Here is a 14,089-nt window from a genome sequence, read left to right on the forward strand (position 1 = left end):
CTAGAAGAACAATTGCAACAATGTATAAAAATGACTACAAATGACATACAATGTAGCCGGCTACTGCAGCTACGTTGTAATAAAAAAATAAAATAAAAAAATCATATTTTTATCACACAGTTTTCTTTTTTGGTGGTATTTGATCACCACTGTTTTTTTTATTTTATTTGGATACAGCGTTGCATGACCGCGCAATTACCAGTGAAAATAGCGCAGTGCTGGTCATGAATGGGGGGGGGGGGGGGGGTTCTAGCGTATCTGTGAAATCCATTAGAAGCTTTACTGGTCTTTTACGTAAATAAGAAACTCTCTTGTAGGAACGCTTTTGTCTTTAACGCGATCCCCTCCTGTAGCAGATGGCTAAACGGACAGCGAGGGACAATATGGATTCCTGCGTCCTTCATGGGCGGCGATCTTCCTCCAGCTGCTCGATCCATCCAGATTCCTGAACGGCGGGACGCACACAGATACCTGGGGGACGTATAGAGAGCCGCGTGTGCTACAGAGGAGATTTATTGGAGGGGATCAGTGGGGGGTGAAGGAGCCTCAGCTGTCCCCGGGACGGAACTCGCAATGGGGGGGGCCCCAAGAATGTCGGAGATACCGGAATACCAGACAAGCGGAATGGACTTCACATTAGACACGTATCTCCCAAAAGTAAGTACACCCCTCACATTTGTGTAAACATTTTCTTGTATCTTTTCATGTGACAACACTGAAGAAATGACACTTTGGCCCGGATTCAGATACCAGTTACGCCGGCGTATCTCCGGATACGCCGTCGTATCTCTGAGTGCGGGCTGTCGTATCTATGCGCCTGATTCATAGAATCAGTTACGCATAGATTTCCCTAAGATCCGACTGGCGTAAGATGTCTTACACCGTCGTATCTTAGGCTGTATATTTACGCTGGCCGCTAGGTGGCGCTTCCGTATATTTACGCGAGGAATATGCAAATTAGGTAGATACGCCGATTCAGAAACGTACGTCCGGCGCATTTTTTTACGTCGTTTACGTTAGGCTTTTTCCGGCGTAAAGTTACCCCTGCTATATGAGGGGTATCCTATGTTAAGTATGGACGTCGTTCCCGCGTCGAATTTTGAAAATTTTACGTTGTTTGCGTAAGTCGTTCGCGAATAGGGATGTACGTAAGTTACGTTCACGTCTATAGCATTGACGATTTGCGGCGTAGTTTCGAGCATGCGCACTGGGATTCTTTCACGAACGGCGCATACGTGGGGGGTCACACTAAATTTAAATAAAACACGCCCACATCATCCACATTTGAATTAGGCGGGCTTACGCCGGACAACATACGTTACGCCACCGTAACATAGGGCGCAAGTTCTTTCTGAATACGGAACTTGCGCCCTAATTTACGGCGGCGTAACGTATCTGAGATACGTTACGCCCGCCGAGAGATAGGCAGATCTCTCTGAATCCAGCTATTTGCATCTACAATGTTGTGTAGTGAGTGTACAGCGTGTATAACGGTGTAAATTTGCCGTCCCCTCAAAATAACTCAACACACAGCCATTAATGTCTAAACCACTGGCAACAAAAGTGAGGACACCCCTAAGTGAAAAGTTCCAAATTGGGGCCCAATTAGCCATTTTCCCTCCCCCCGGTGTCATGTGACTCGTTAGTGTTACAAGGTCTCAGGTGTGATACATTTGGTGTTATCGCTCTCACTCTCTCATACTGGTCACTGGAAGGACAACATGGCCCCTCATGGCAAAGAACTCTCTGAGGATCTGATATAAAGAATTGTGTCTCTACATAAAGATGGCCGAGGAGATAAGAAGATCGCCAAGACCCTGAAACTGATCTGCAGCACGGGGGGCCAAGACCATCCAGCGGTATAACAGGACGGGTTCCCCTCCCCCCGCCGTGGTCCACCAAAGAAGTGGAGGTCACGTGCTCAGCGTCATATCCAGAGGTTGTCTTTGGGAAATAGACGTACGAGTGCTGCCAGCATTGCCGCAGAGGTTGGGGGGGAGGGGTCAGCCTGTCAGTGCTCAGACCATACGCCGCACACTGCATCAAATTGGTACAGGGAGGGGACAGCAGGAGGATGTACCAAGCAGGCAGATCATGGCTGGTGGGAGGAGGGGCGAGCAGGGGATGTGGCAAGCAGGCAGATCATGGCTGGTGGGAGGAGGGACGACCAGGGGGTTGTGGCAAGCAGGCAGATCATGGCTGGTGGGAGGAGGGGCCAGCAGGGGGTTGTGGCAAGCAGGCAGATCATGGCTGGTGGGAGGAGGGACGACCAGGGGGATGTGGCAAGCAGGCAGATCATGGCTGGTGGGAGGAGGGGCCAGCAGGGGGTTGTGCCAAGCAGGCAGATCATGGCTGGTGGGAGGAGGGGCCGGCAGGGGGATGTGCCAAGCAGGCAGATCATGGCTGGTGGGAGGGGCCGGGGTGTGCCAAGCAGGCAGATCATGGCTGGTGGGAGGAGGGGCCAGCAGGGGGATGTGCCAAGCAGGCAGATCATAGCTGGTAGGAGGGGCCGGCAGGGGGATGTACCAAGCAGGCAGATCATGGCTGGTGGGAGAAGGGGCCAGCAGGGGGATGTGGCAAGCAGGCAGATCGTGGCTGGTGGGAGGGACCAGCAGGGGGATGCGGCAAGCAGGCAGATCATGGCTGGTGGGAGGGGCCAGTAGGGGGATGTGCCAAGCAGGCAGATCTTGGCTGGTGGGAGGGGCCAGTAGGGGGGATGTGCCAAGCAGGCAGATCATGGCTGGTGGGAGGGGCCAGTAGGGGGATGTGCCAAGCAGGCAGATCATGGCTGGTGGGAGGAGGGGCCAGCAGCAGAATGTGACAAGCAGGCAGATCGTGGCTGGTGGGAGGGGCCAGCAGGAGGATGTGCCAAGCAGGCAGATCATGGCTGGTGGGAGGGGCCGGCAGGGGGATGTGCTGGGAGGGGCCAGTAGGGGGGATGCGCCAAGCAGGCAGATCATGGCTGGTAGAAGGGGCCAGTAGGGGGGATGTGCCAAGCAGGCAGATCATGGCTGGTAGAAGGGGCCAGTAGGGGGGATGTGCCAAGCAGGCAGATCATGGCTGGTGGGAGGGGCCAGTAGGGGGGATGTGCCAAGCAGGCAGATCATGGCTGGTGGGAGGGGCCAGCAGGATGTGCTAAGCAGGCAGATCATGGCTGTACAAAGCTTCCTGAACACATTACATCACCCAGCCTCAATACTCCTCCCAGAAACCCTTAGTCCTGATGCAAGCAGTAGGAGGAGTTATGCAAATATTAAAATTCCCTGATGGGCGGATGCCAGAGCAGTGGGCGGTCCTATACAGGATGCATTTGCATGCAGACCGCCCACATGTGATACGGAGCCCCCAGAAACGAAATCCAACCTGTGACCCTAAAGCTGTTGCAGAACTACAAGTCCCATGAGGCATTGTGAGCCGCTGACAGTTACAAGCATGGACGCCAAAAGGCGCCTCCTCTGCAAAAGTCGGGACACCCGTAGAACGCATACAAACAACAACGGGACATATACGATCACGGACGCAGAGCAGACGACTCCAGGCTGGGGGCTTGTTCTGCTCATATCTGGAAAATGATCGACTTTTATGAACAGAATGTTTTTTTTTGCCGCACAACCAGATGCCAACGACGGTCCAGACATCTGCCGCCCGCGCAGACCGTACACCACGAACATTGTACTTTATAATAGGAATTATAAGATTTAATATACAGGATTGGCAGACGGCCAACCACATCCTTCATTAGAAGCCTTGAAAAACGTTCCCAGGTACGCCGGCGCTCATAATCCTAAAATTACACGTCGCAATCGCCGTCTGCCGCCTCAAAGCCGCCATTTATAAAATCTGACGGGATCCTAATGAATGAATGAGACCCCTCACACCCCTGACGGTTTTAATTACAGCGCAGGATTTAATTAGGAGGGGGAAGTGGGGGAGCGACGGCTTCGGGGGGGGGGGGGGGTGGATTCTGCAGCAGCTCTTTTTTTTAATAGTGTATTAAAATTTCTCTATGAAGAATGAAAAAAAAATTGTCGAGTGGAGAGACGGGCGAGCCCGGGCGTGACGGGAAGGACTGCAACGCCGGGGGACACGGCTCCTGTTTGCTGTATTACAAACTCAACACCACAGCTGCAGGAGCCGGTTATTGGGGCCCTATAGGAATGGGAAGCGACATCAGGCAGCCGCTCTAAGGCTGCCGTCACCGATATCAGCCAAAACAATGGAGCAGAGTGACGGGTGAGCCCGTGTGTGCTGGGATGGAGTGCAACGTCAGGGACACGCTGCATTACAAACCCAACACCACAGCTGCAAGCAGGGCCGTGGATAAGGGGGTACCACCGGTCCCTACTATATGGGGCCTGGGCCAACAGGGTGATCCGGAAGTGGGCAGGGAGGGGGAAATCGGTGTGCCCAGCAGGATCCCCTGTATTGGTCTTTCTGCAGCAGCTGAAAGCTGGCTTCTCCTCCTCTCCATCCCATCGGTTTACAGCTGCTGCAGAGAGCAATACAGGGGATCGGTTCCAGTAATTTCTCCCCCGCCACACCGATCATCCTCCCTGTGCACTATACGTTTCCACCTGCTGAGGCCGGACAGGAATGGGAACGGACGTTGGGAAACCGCTCTAATGCTTCTATTACTGATGCCAGCCAAAATAGCCAAGCAGAGTGAAGGGCAAGTCCGAGTGTGGTGAGATGGAGTGCAACGTCTGGGACACGGCTTGTGTTTTCTGCATTACAAAACCAAGACCACAGCTGCAAGCAGGGCAGTGGAGAAGGGGGTACCACCAGTCCCTACTATACGGGCCTGGGTCAGTAGGGTGATCCGGAAGTGGGCAGGGAGGGGGAAATCGGCGCGCCCAGCAGGATCCCCTGTATTGGTCTTTCTGCAGCAGCTGAAAGCGGGCTTCTCCTCCTCCTCTCCATCCCATCAGTTTTCAGCTGCTGCAGAGAGCCATACAGGGGATCGGTTCCAGTAATTGCTCCCCCGCCACACCGATCATCCTCCCTGTGCACCATACGTTTCCACCTGCTGCCCAGTTATTGGGACCGGACAGGAATGGGAACCGACGTTGGGTAACCACACTAATGCTGCTATCCCTGATGCCAGCCAAAATAGCCGAGCAGAGTGAAAGGCGAGCTCAGGTGTGGTGGGCTGGACTGCAACATCGGGGACACGGCTTGTGTTTGCTGCATTACAAACCCAACACCACAGCTGCAAGCAGGGCCGTGGATAAGGGGGTACTAGCGGTCACTCCTATACGGGGCCTGGGCCAGCAGGGTGATCCGGAAGTGGGCAGGGAGGGGGAAAATCGGTGTGCCCAGCAGAATCCCCTGTATGGGTCTTTTTGCAGCAGCTGAAAGCTGGCTTCTCCTCTCCATCCTATCGGTTTTCAGCTGCTGCAGAGAGCCATACAGGGGATCGGTTCCAGCAATTGCTCCCCCGCCACACCGATCATCCTCCCTGTGCACCATGCATTTCCACCTGCTGCCCAGTTATTGGAGCTAGACAGGAACGGGAACGGATGCTGGGTAACCGCTCTAATGCTCCTATCACCGATGCCAGACAAAATAGCCGAGCAGAGTGAAGGGCGAGTCCGAGTGTGGTGGGATGGAGTGCAACGTTGGGGACACGACTTGTGTTTTCTGTAGGGTTGTCCCGATACCACTTTTTTAGGACCGAGTACAAGTACCGATCCTTTTTTTCAAGTAGTCGCCGATACCGAATACCGATACTTTTTTAAATGTGTCCCCAAATGCAGCCATGTCCCCCCCATATATGCAGCCATGTCCCCCCCCACATATCCAGCCATGTCCTCCCCATATATGCAGCCATGTCCCCCCCATATGCAGCCATGTCTCCCCCCCATCCAGCCATGTCTCCCCCCCATCCAGCCATCGTCTCCACCCCATCCAGCCATGTCTCCACCCCATCCAGCCATGTCTCCACCCCATCCAGCCATGTCTCCACCCCATCCAGCCATGTCTCCACCCCATCCAGCCATGTCTCCACCCCATCCAGCCATCGTCTCCCCCCATGCAGCCATCGTCTCCCCCCCATCCAGCCATCGCCTCCCCCCCATCCAGCCATCGCCTCCCCCCCATCCAGCCATCGCCTCCCCCCCATCCAGCCATCGTCTCCCCCCCATCCAGCCATCGTCTCCCCCCCATCCAGCCATGTCTCCCCCCCATCCAGCCATGTCTCCCCCCCATCCAGCCATGTCTCCCCCCCATCCAGCCATGTATCCCCCCCATCCAGCCATGTCTCCCCCCCATCCAGCCATGTCTCCCCCCCATCCAGCCATGTCTCCCCCCCATCCAGCCATGTATCCCCCCATCCAGCCATGTATCCCCCCATGCAGCCATGTCTCCCCCCATGCAGTCATGTCTCCCCCCCATCCAGCCATCGTCTCCCCCCCATCCAGCCATCGTCTCCCCCCATGCAGCCATCGTCTCCCCCCATGCAGCCATCGTCTCCCCCCATGCAGCCATCGTCTCCCCCCATGCAGCCATCGTCTCCCCCCATGCAGCCATCGTCTCCCCCCATGCAGTCATGTATCCCCCCATCCAGCCATGTCTCCCCCCCATCCAGCCATGTCTCCCCCCATCCAGCCATGTCTCCCCCCCATCCAGCCATCGTCTCCCCCCATCCAGCCATCGTCTCCCCCCATCCAGCCATCGTCTCCCCCCATGCAGCCATCGTCTCCCCCAATGCAGCCATCGTCTCCCCCCATGCAGCCATCGTCTCCCCCCATGCAGCCATGTTCCACTTACCTGCATCCCAGCTGCCGCCGACTGTGTAATACGCCGGGAACGTTACAGCTTTGAATCGCTGTAATGATTGGCCCCGCGCTGCGTATAGACACTCCCCCTTGCTCGGGATTGGACAGTTCACCCGAGCAAGGGGGAGTGTCTATGCGCAAATCATTACAGTGATTCAAAGCAGTAATGTTCCCGCCCGTATTACACAGTCGGCGGTAGCGGGGATGCTGCGTAACGGCGGCGGATCGCGGTGGCGGATTGCGGCAGTCGCGGCGGGGGACGGCAAGTATTCTATTTGTGTATCGGGGCGGGGTATCGGCGTCTGAGTACCGCCGAAAAAACTCGGAATCGGTCCCGATACCGATACTAGTATCGGTATCGGGACAACCCTAGTTTTCTGCATTACAAACTCAAGACCACAGTTGCAAGCAGGGCAGTGGCATAAGGGGGTACGATCTGTCCCCTTCTATACAGGGACTGGGCCAGCAGGGTGACCCGGAAGTGCGCAGGGAGGGGGAAATCGGTGTGCCCAGCAGGATCACACAGTTCTTGCATTTACAGAAACATTTTTAGCCAGCAGTTCAGCTTTAAGTATTTTTGTTTAATGAAATGTTAAGAATTCCCATTTAAACCCACTTTAATTCCAGCTTGCAACACCACAAAAAGCAGAAACGTCCAAAAGGGGCTAAATACTTCCGCAACCCAACCACATTTATAAAAAATAAAAAAATAATAAAAAAGGAATTGGTTGAAGCTGGGCTATAATTATCCAATAATTTATATTTTGCATTATCATCTTACATGGTAGTTGTGGGGCGTTCTGACCTTTGCATGCATTAAAATAGGATTTTTCTGTACTCAACTGAAGATACCTTACCTGGGTCCATTGAGGGACACAGGAGGAAGTTTATAACTTTCGGGTTTTGCTGCCGCCTCCATGGGAATTGGACAATTGTAAATGAAAAAAAAAAAAAAACTGCACCCCAGCCCAGGATAACCCCACCACCATTCTTCAGCAACTAGTAGCAAAGCACAACCAGGTGCATGATCAGAGGTGTCCCTCAATGGAATCCAAGAAAAGGATTTTACAGCACATACACAAATCCTACTTTGCTTGTTACCCATTGAGGGACCACGGAAGTCAATAACCTTCAGAAATTCCAAAATAGTCCAAAAGCCGAATGGACAACACAGCAAAAAATTGACAACAGGCCCATGAAAAAAAAAAAAAAAAGTCTGGAGAGAGCCTGCAGCTTAAAGAGCTGCCTGAAGGACTTTACGCCCAAAGCTGCCATGAAATGAGGCCAAAACGTCCACCCGGAAGAACTTTAGAGAATGTTGAACAGAAGACCAGGTGGTAAACCTTGTAAATTTGGAAAACTGTTGTCCGATCCCAAAAAGCTAAAGAAGCCCTCACAGATCTAGTAGTGTGTGCCAAGAAAGGGTAGAACCTGATCCTTGAAACCATAGGTTTGGTTGATAGTCTCCCCGAGCCACCTTGAGAAGATGGAAGGAGAAGTCAGTGCACCCTTGCCGGGTGCATCCAAAGGAAATCATTGTCCTGAAAAGCCCAAAAAAGCATTCACAGATCTAGTAGAATGTGCCTTGACAAGAAAATGGTAGAACCTAAGACCTTTGAGATCCTTGAGACCATAAGTTTGGACGATAATTTCTTGGAGCTACCTAAAGAAGATGGGAGGAGAAGTTAATGCACCCTAAAAGGGTCCATCCAAAATGACAAAAAGGGAATCCTTGTCCCGAAAAGGCCAAAAAGCATTCACAGATCTTGGCGAGTGTGCCTTGACGAGAAAGGGTAGAATCTGATCCTTGAGACCATAGGTTTGGATGACGGTCTCCCTCAGCCACCTAGATAAGACAGGAGAAGTTGATGCACCCAGGGTCCATCCAAAGTGACAAAAACAGAATCGTTGTCCTGAAAAGCCCAAAAAGCATTCTCAGATCTAGAAGAATGTGCCTTGACAAGAAAAGGTAAAACCTGATCCTTGAGCCCAGAAGTTTGCACGTTGGTCTCGTGGAGCTACATAGAGAAGATGGGAGGAAAAGTCGATGCACCCTTACATGGCCCATCCAAAGTGACAAAAAGGGAATCCTGGTCCCAAAAAGTCTTCACAGATCTTGGCGAGTGTGCCTTGACAAGAAAGAGTAGAATCCGATTCTTGGGACCATAGGTTTGGATGACGGTCTCCCTCAGCCACCTAGAGAAGACTGAAGGAGAAGTTGATGCACCCAGGGTCCATCCAAAGTGACAAAAAGAGAATCGCTGTCCTGAAAAGCCCAACAAATACTCACAGATCTAGTGGAGTGTGCCTTGACAAGAAAGGGTGGAACCCAAACCTTGAGACCATAATGACTTGTCCCCGATGGACATTTACGGGGTCTTTTCGGTACGTTCCTGAAAATAGTGATGGCCGAGAGTCTCATGGCCAAAACCACATTCGGACAATGGAGGAAAACTTATTTTGTGAACTGAAGCCAGACAATGGGACAGAGAAACAAAAAGGAAGTTCTGGACCATAACACTACCTTGTCCCTGTGCAAAACCAGATAGGGTTCTTTGGAGGACAAGGTTGTCAAAGCAGATACTTTCCTTGCAGAGGTGACACCACCTTTTAGGCATGAGTAGAGAGCGGAATGTCTCTAAAGGGGTCAAACAACAGTTTGTGAAAAGGCGTGGGAACCAGATTCAGGTCCCACGGAGTCAAAGCAGAATACATTTGGGGTGAGAGTTACATAGAAGACCATCTGTACAAAGATCTCACTTGCAGATCCACAGTGATAGCAGACCCATTTAAGTCCTCTTAAAACAAGTACCAGGCTAATAAATGCTTGGGGGAAGTCAAGGTGATTCCAATCTCCATAGAGAAGACTTAGAACAGCGGTAGCTGTGGTAGTGTCTTTTTGTGATCTAGGGGGCTTTAGAGGACCCAAGACTTGGAAAAGCACTTGTAGAAGCAACAGGCTGATCCTCTAGTTTCAGAGCGGTGTGCAAATCCGGCCCTGCCTGTCCTGTTTCTGAAGACTCACTTTGTAAATGGTCCAAGTTGACCAAGAAACAACTACTTGAAATGAGCGAGGGTTTGGGATTTTGAAGGTGCAAAATTACAACAAGATAATATATGAAAAAAATATTTCTTTATAAAAGTTAAAATGACTGAATAAGAAAAAATCCATCCGATAATACAATACAGTTTCAAGAATGTTGCAAGCTGAAAAAATTTCACCACGATAAGTACCGTCTGTACCGTCTATACTCGAGTATAAGCCGACACACCTAATTTTACCAACAAAAAAATGGGAAAGCTTATTGACTCAAGTATAAGCCTAGGGCAGGCATGTCCAAAGTCCGGCCCGAGGGCTGATTGCGGCCCTTGTTCCGGTTTAATGTGGCCCCCTGGTAATTTGGATATATAAATCTTTTGCGGCCCCCTGGGCCACTAAAGATATATAGGTGGATTCAGAAAGACTTAGGCTGGCGTATCAGTAGATACGCCAGCCTAAGTCTGAATGTGCGCCAGCGCTAATTTAAGCGTATTCTGGTAACCATGCGCCGTCCGTGTACATATGCCAGTGTGCATTGCGGCTAAGTACGCCGCACGGTCCTATTGGTTTTGACGTGGACGTAAATGACGTAAATCCCTATTCACGGACGACTTACGCAAACGACGTAAAATTTTCGAATTTCGGTGCGGGAACAGCGGCCATACTTAACATTACTATTCCAGCTATTTGATGAAATAGCTTTAGGCCTGATAATGCGTTACGTAAACGGCGTACTGCGTCGGCCGGGCGTACGTTCGTGAATAGACGTATCTAGTGATTTACATATTCTACGCCGACTGCAATGGAAGCGTCACCTTGCGGTCAGCCTAAAAATTACACTTTAGGATACGATGGTGTAAGACACTTACGCCGCTCATATCTGAGCCTAATTTAAGCGTATCTGGTTACCAGAATACGCTTAAATTAGCGCTGGTGCACATTCAGACTTAGGCTGGCGTATCTACTGATACGCCAGCCTAAGTCTTTCTGAATCCACCTATATATCTTTAGTGGCCCAGGGGGCCGCAAAAGATTTATATATCCAAATTACCAGGGGGCCACATTAAACCGGAACAAGGGCCGCAATCGGCCCTCGGGCCGGACTTTGGACATGCCTGCCCCAGGCTTATACTTGAGTCAATAAGCTTTCCCATTTTTTTGTGGTAAAATTAGGTGTGTCGGCTTATATTCGGGTCGACTTATACTCGAGTATAGACGGTACTTTATTTTTTTCATATATTATCTTGTTGTAATTTTGCACCTTCAAAATCCCAAACCCTCGCTCATTTCAAGTAGTTGTCTCTTGGTCAACTTGGACCATTTACAAAGTGAGTCTTCAGAAACAGGACAGGCAGGGCCGGATTTGCTCTCCCTGCCGCCCCAAGGCCAGGTTCCGCAATGCACCCCCCTCCCTGCCAACCGAACCCCCCCCCCCCAAATCAACTGAGAATGGTAACCAGATGGCACGGTTAGTTTAAATATTTTTTGTTTCTTTTTTTTTTTAACTTTATCACTTTTTGATTTTTATTTTTTATTTGTAGCTTGTCTCCTTTTTTTATTTTTGTATACTTTTTTTTTTATATTATTTTTCTTATTCTTTACTTTTTAATTACTTTTAAATTTAATTATTATTTCTTTTTTCACATAACTTTATTGCTATCACACAAGAGAAAACAATTCCCTGTGTAATAGCAATCAGAGGTGACAGGTTCTCTTTATTGACCATGTCACCTCCAAAACAGGAGTCCTAGCACTGTGCTAGAATTCCTGTCACAACTGAGATTGGAAGAGCACAGCTCACCCCTCTCACTGTGTACATCGGGGGGAGGGATGGGAGACAGACTTGGTGGCTGGAGGGAGGACGGAGTCCTGAAGACAGAGCCAGCAGGGAGAGGTATGTGGGGGGGGGGGGGGGGGAGGACGGACGGCAGCACACATTTTACAAGTGATTTAGGCGACATCGCAGCAATCACTTGTTAACCACTTCCATACCGAGCCTATTTTGGCACTTCTCTCCTACATGCATTAATCATATTTTTTTTGTTAGAAAATTACTCAGAACCCCCAAACACTATATATGTTTTTTTAGCAGACACCCTAGAGAATAAAATGGCAGCCATTGCAACTTTTTATCTCACACAGTATTTGCGCAATCATTTTTCAAATGCCTTTTTTTTGGGGGAAAAAACGGTTTTGTGAATTAAAAAATAACAAAACCGTAAAGTTAGCCCAATTTTTTTGTATAATGTGAAAGATGAAGTTACGCCGAGTAAATAGATACCCAACTTGTCACGCTTTAAAATTGCGCACACTCATGGAATGGTGCCAAACGTCAGTACTTAAAAATCTCCATAGGCGTTGCTTATTTGTTTTTTTACAAGTTACAAATTTAGAGTTACAGAGGAGGTCTAGTGCTAGAATTATTGTTGGCGCTCTAACGCACGCGGGGATACCTCACATGTGTGGTTTGAACGGCGTTTACATATGTGGGCGGGACTTGCGTGTGTGTTCGCTTCTAAGCGCAAGCTACCGGGGATAGGGGCGTTTAAATTTTTTATTTTTTATTTTTTTTACTCAATTTCTTTTATTTTTACACTTTTTTTGACATTTTTTTTTTTATCACTTTTATTCCTATTACAAGGAATGTAAACATCCCTTGTAATAGGAATGTGTGTGACAGGTCCTCTTTATGGAGAGAGGCGGGGTCAATAAGACCTTCCCCTCCCCCCACATCTCTCCTCCAGGCTGGAAAGAATGAGATTGTGAAAAAAAATTCACAGCTCTAATGCTTTCAGCCGCGATTGCGGCTGTGTTTACATTCCAGGACCCGGGCGTGACGTCATAACATCGCGCCCGGGCCTCCGACGATAATAGAGATGACTGGTGACCATCTGGTCACCAGTCTACTCTATGGTTTCCATCGGACGCCGGCGGATCGTTTCTCTGGGTCTCCAATGGCAAAGGAGAGCCCGGAGAAGCACCGGATGGCGGCGGGAGGGGGGGGTCCCCTCCCGCCACCTATAAGAACGATCAAGCAGCGGAACTGCTGCTATGATCATTCTTATGGTGCACAGAATCGCCGGCTGAAGAGATGGATATCTGAATGATGCCTGTGGCTGCAGGCATCTTTCAGACATCCCCACTGAAAGTCCAGGACGTCATATGACGTCCTTGGGCGGGAAGTGGTTAACAAGCGAGTGGAATTTCCCCACACTACAATTGGTCCTGCTAAAAAGCAACTTACCGCCCTTAACTGTATGTTCCAGCCATCGGGGGACTCCATGCCGCTGCCGCCCCTCTGTGCCCTGCCGCCTCGAGGCCTGGCCTCGGTGGCCTTGTGGGAAATCCAGGCCTGAGGACAGGCGCTGAGGCAATGGGACCCGAGGGCCCAAAAGGTCACCGAGTCCATCAGGGCTCGGACAAGACCCTTCAAAAGCCAAGCTGTGCTGGGCTGGGCCGGATAGCTGCAATTAGAGAGATTAGTTTAACCCCTTAACGCCCGCCGCACAACTATTTACGTTTGCAAATTGGCACGGACAGGCAGATGGGCGTATATATACGTCCCTGCCTTCTAGCGGGTGGGGGGTCCGATCGGGACCCCCTCCGCTGCGTGCGGCGGGCGTATTCCCTCGGGGAGCGATCCGGGACGGCGCGCGGCTATTAGTTTATAGCCGCTCCGTCGCGATCGCTCCCCAGAGCTGAAGAACGGGGAGAGCCGTATGCAAACACGGCTTCCCCGTGCTTCACTGTGGCGGCTGCATCGATCGAGTGATCCTTTTTATAAGGGAGACTCGATCGATGACGTCACACCTACAGCCACACCCCCTACAGTTATAAACACACACTAGGTGAACCCTAACTCCTACAGCGCCCCCTGTGGTTAACTCCCAAACTGCAACTGTCATTTTCACAATAAACAATGCATTTTTTGCTGTGAAAATGACAATGATCCCAAAAATGTGTCAAAATTGTCCGAAGTGTCCGCCATAATGTCGCAGTCACGAAAGAAAAAAACGCTGATCACCGGCATTAGTAGTAAAAAAAAAAAAAAATTTTTATAAAAATGCAATAAAACTATCCCCTATTTTGTAAACGCTATACATTTTGCGCAAACCAATCGATAAACGCTTACTGCGATTTTTTTTTACCAAAAATAGATAGAAGAATACGTATCGGTCTAAACTGAGGAAAACAAAAAATGTTTATATATGTTTTTGGGGGATATTTATTATAACAAAAAGTAAAAAAATATTGCATTTTTTTCGAAATTGTC

The 14,089-nt window shown here is 50.2% G+C and overlaps 1 protein-coding gene across 5 annotated transcripts in view; it reads right to left on the bottom strand.

Annotated features, from left to right (window-relative positions):
• The window catches only part of SETD2 (SET domain containing 2, histone lysine methyltransferase), a 121,379-nt gene that overhangs the window by 7,149 nt on the left and 100,141 nt on the right, over nt 1-14,089 (bottom strand). The window lies entirely within an intron of this gene.

Source organism: Rana temporaria, chromosome 5 (assembly GCF_905171775.1).
Source record: "Rana temporaria chromosome 5, aRanTem1.1, whole genome shotgun sequence".
Lineage (NCBI taxonomy): Eukaryota > Metazoa > Chordata > Amphibia > Anura > Ranidae > Rana > Rana temporaria.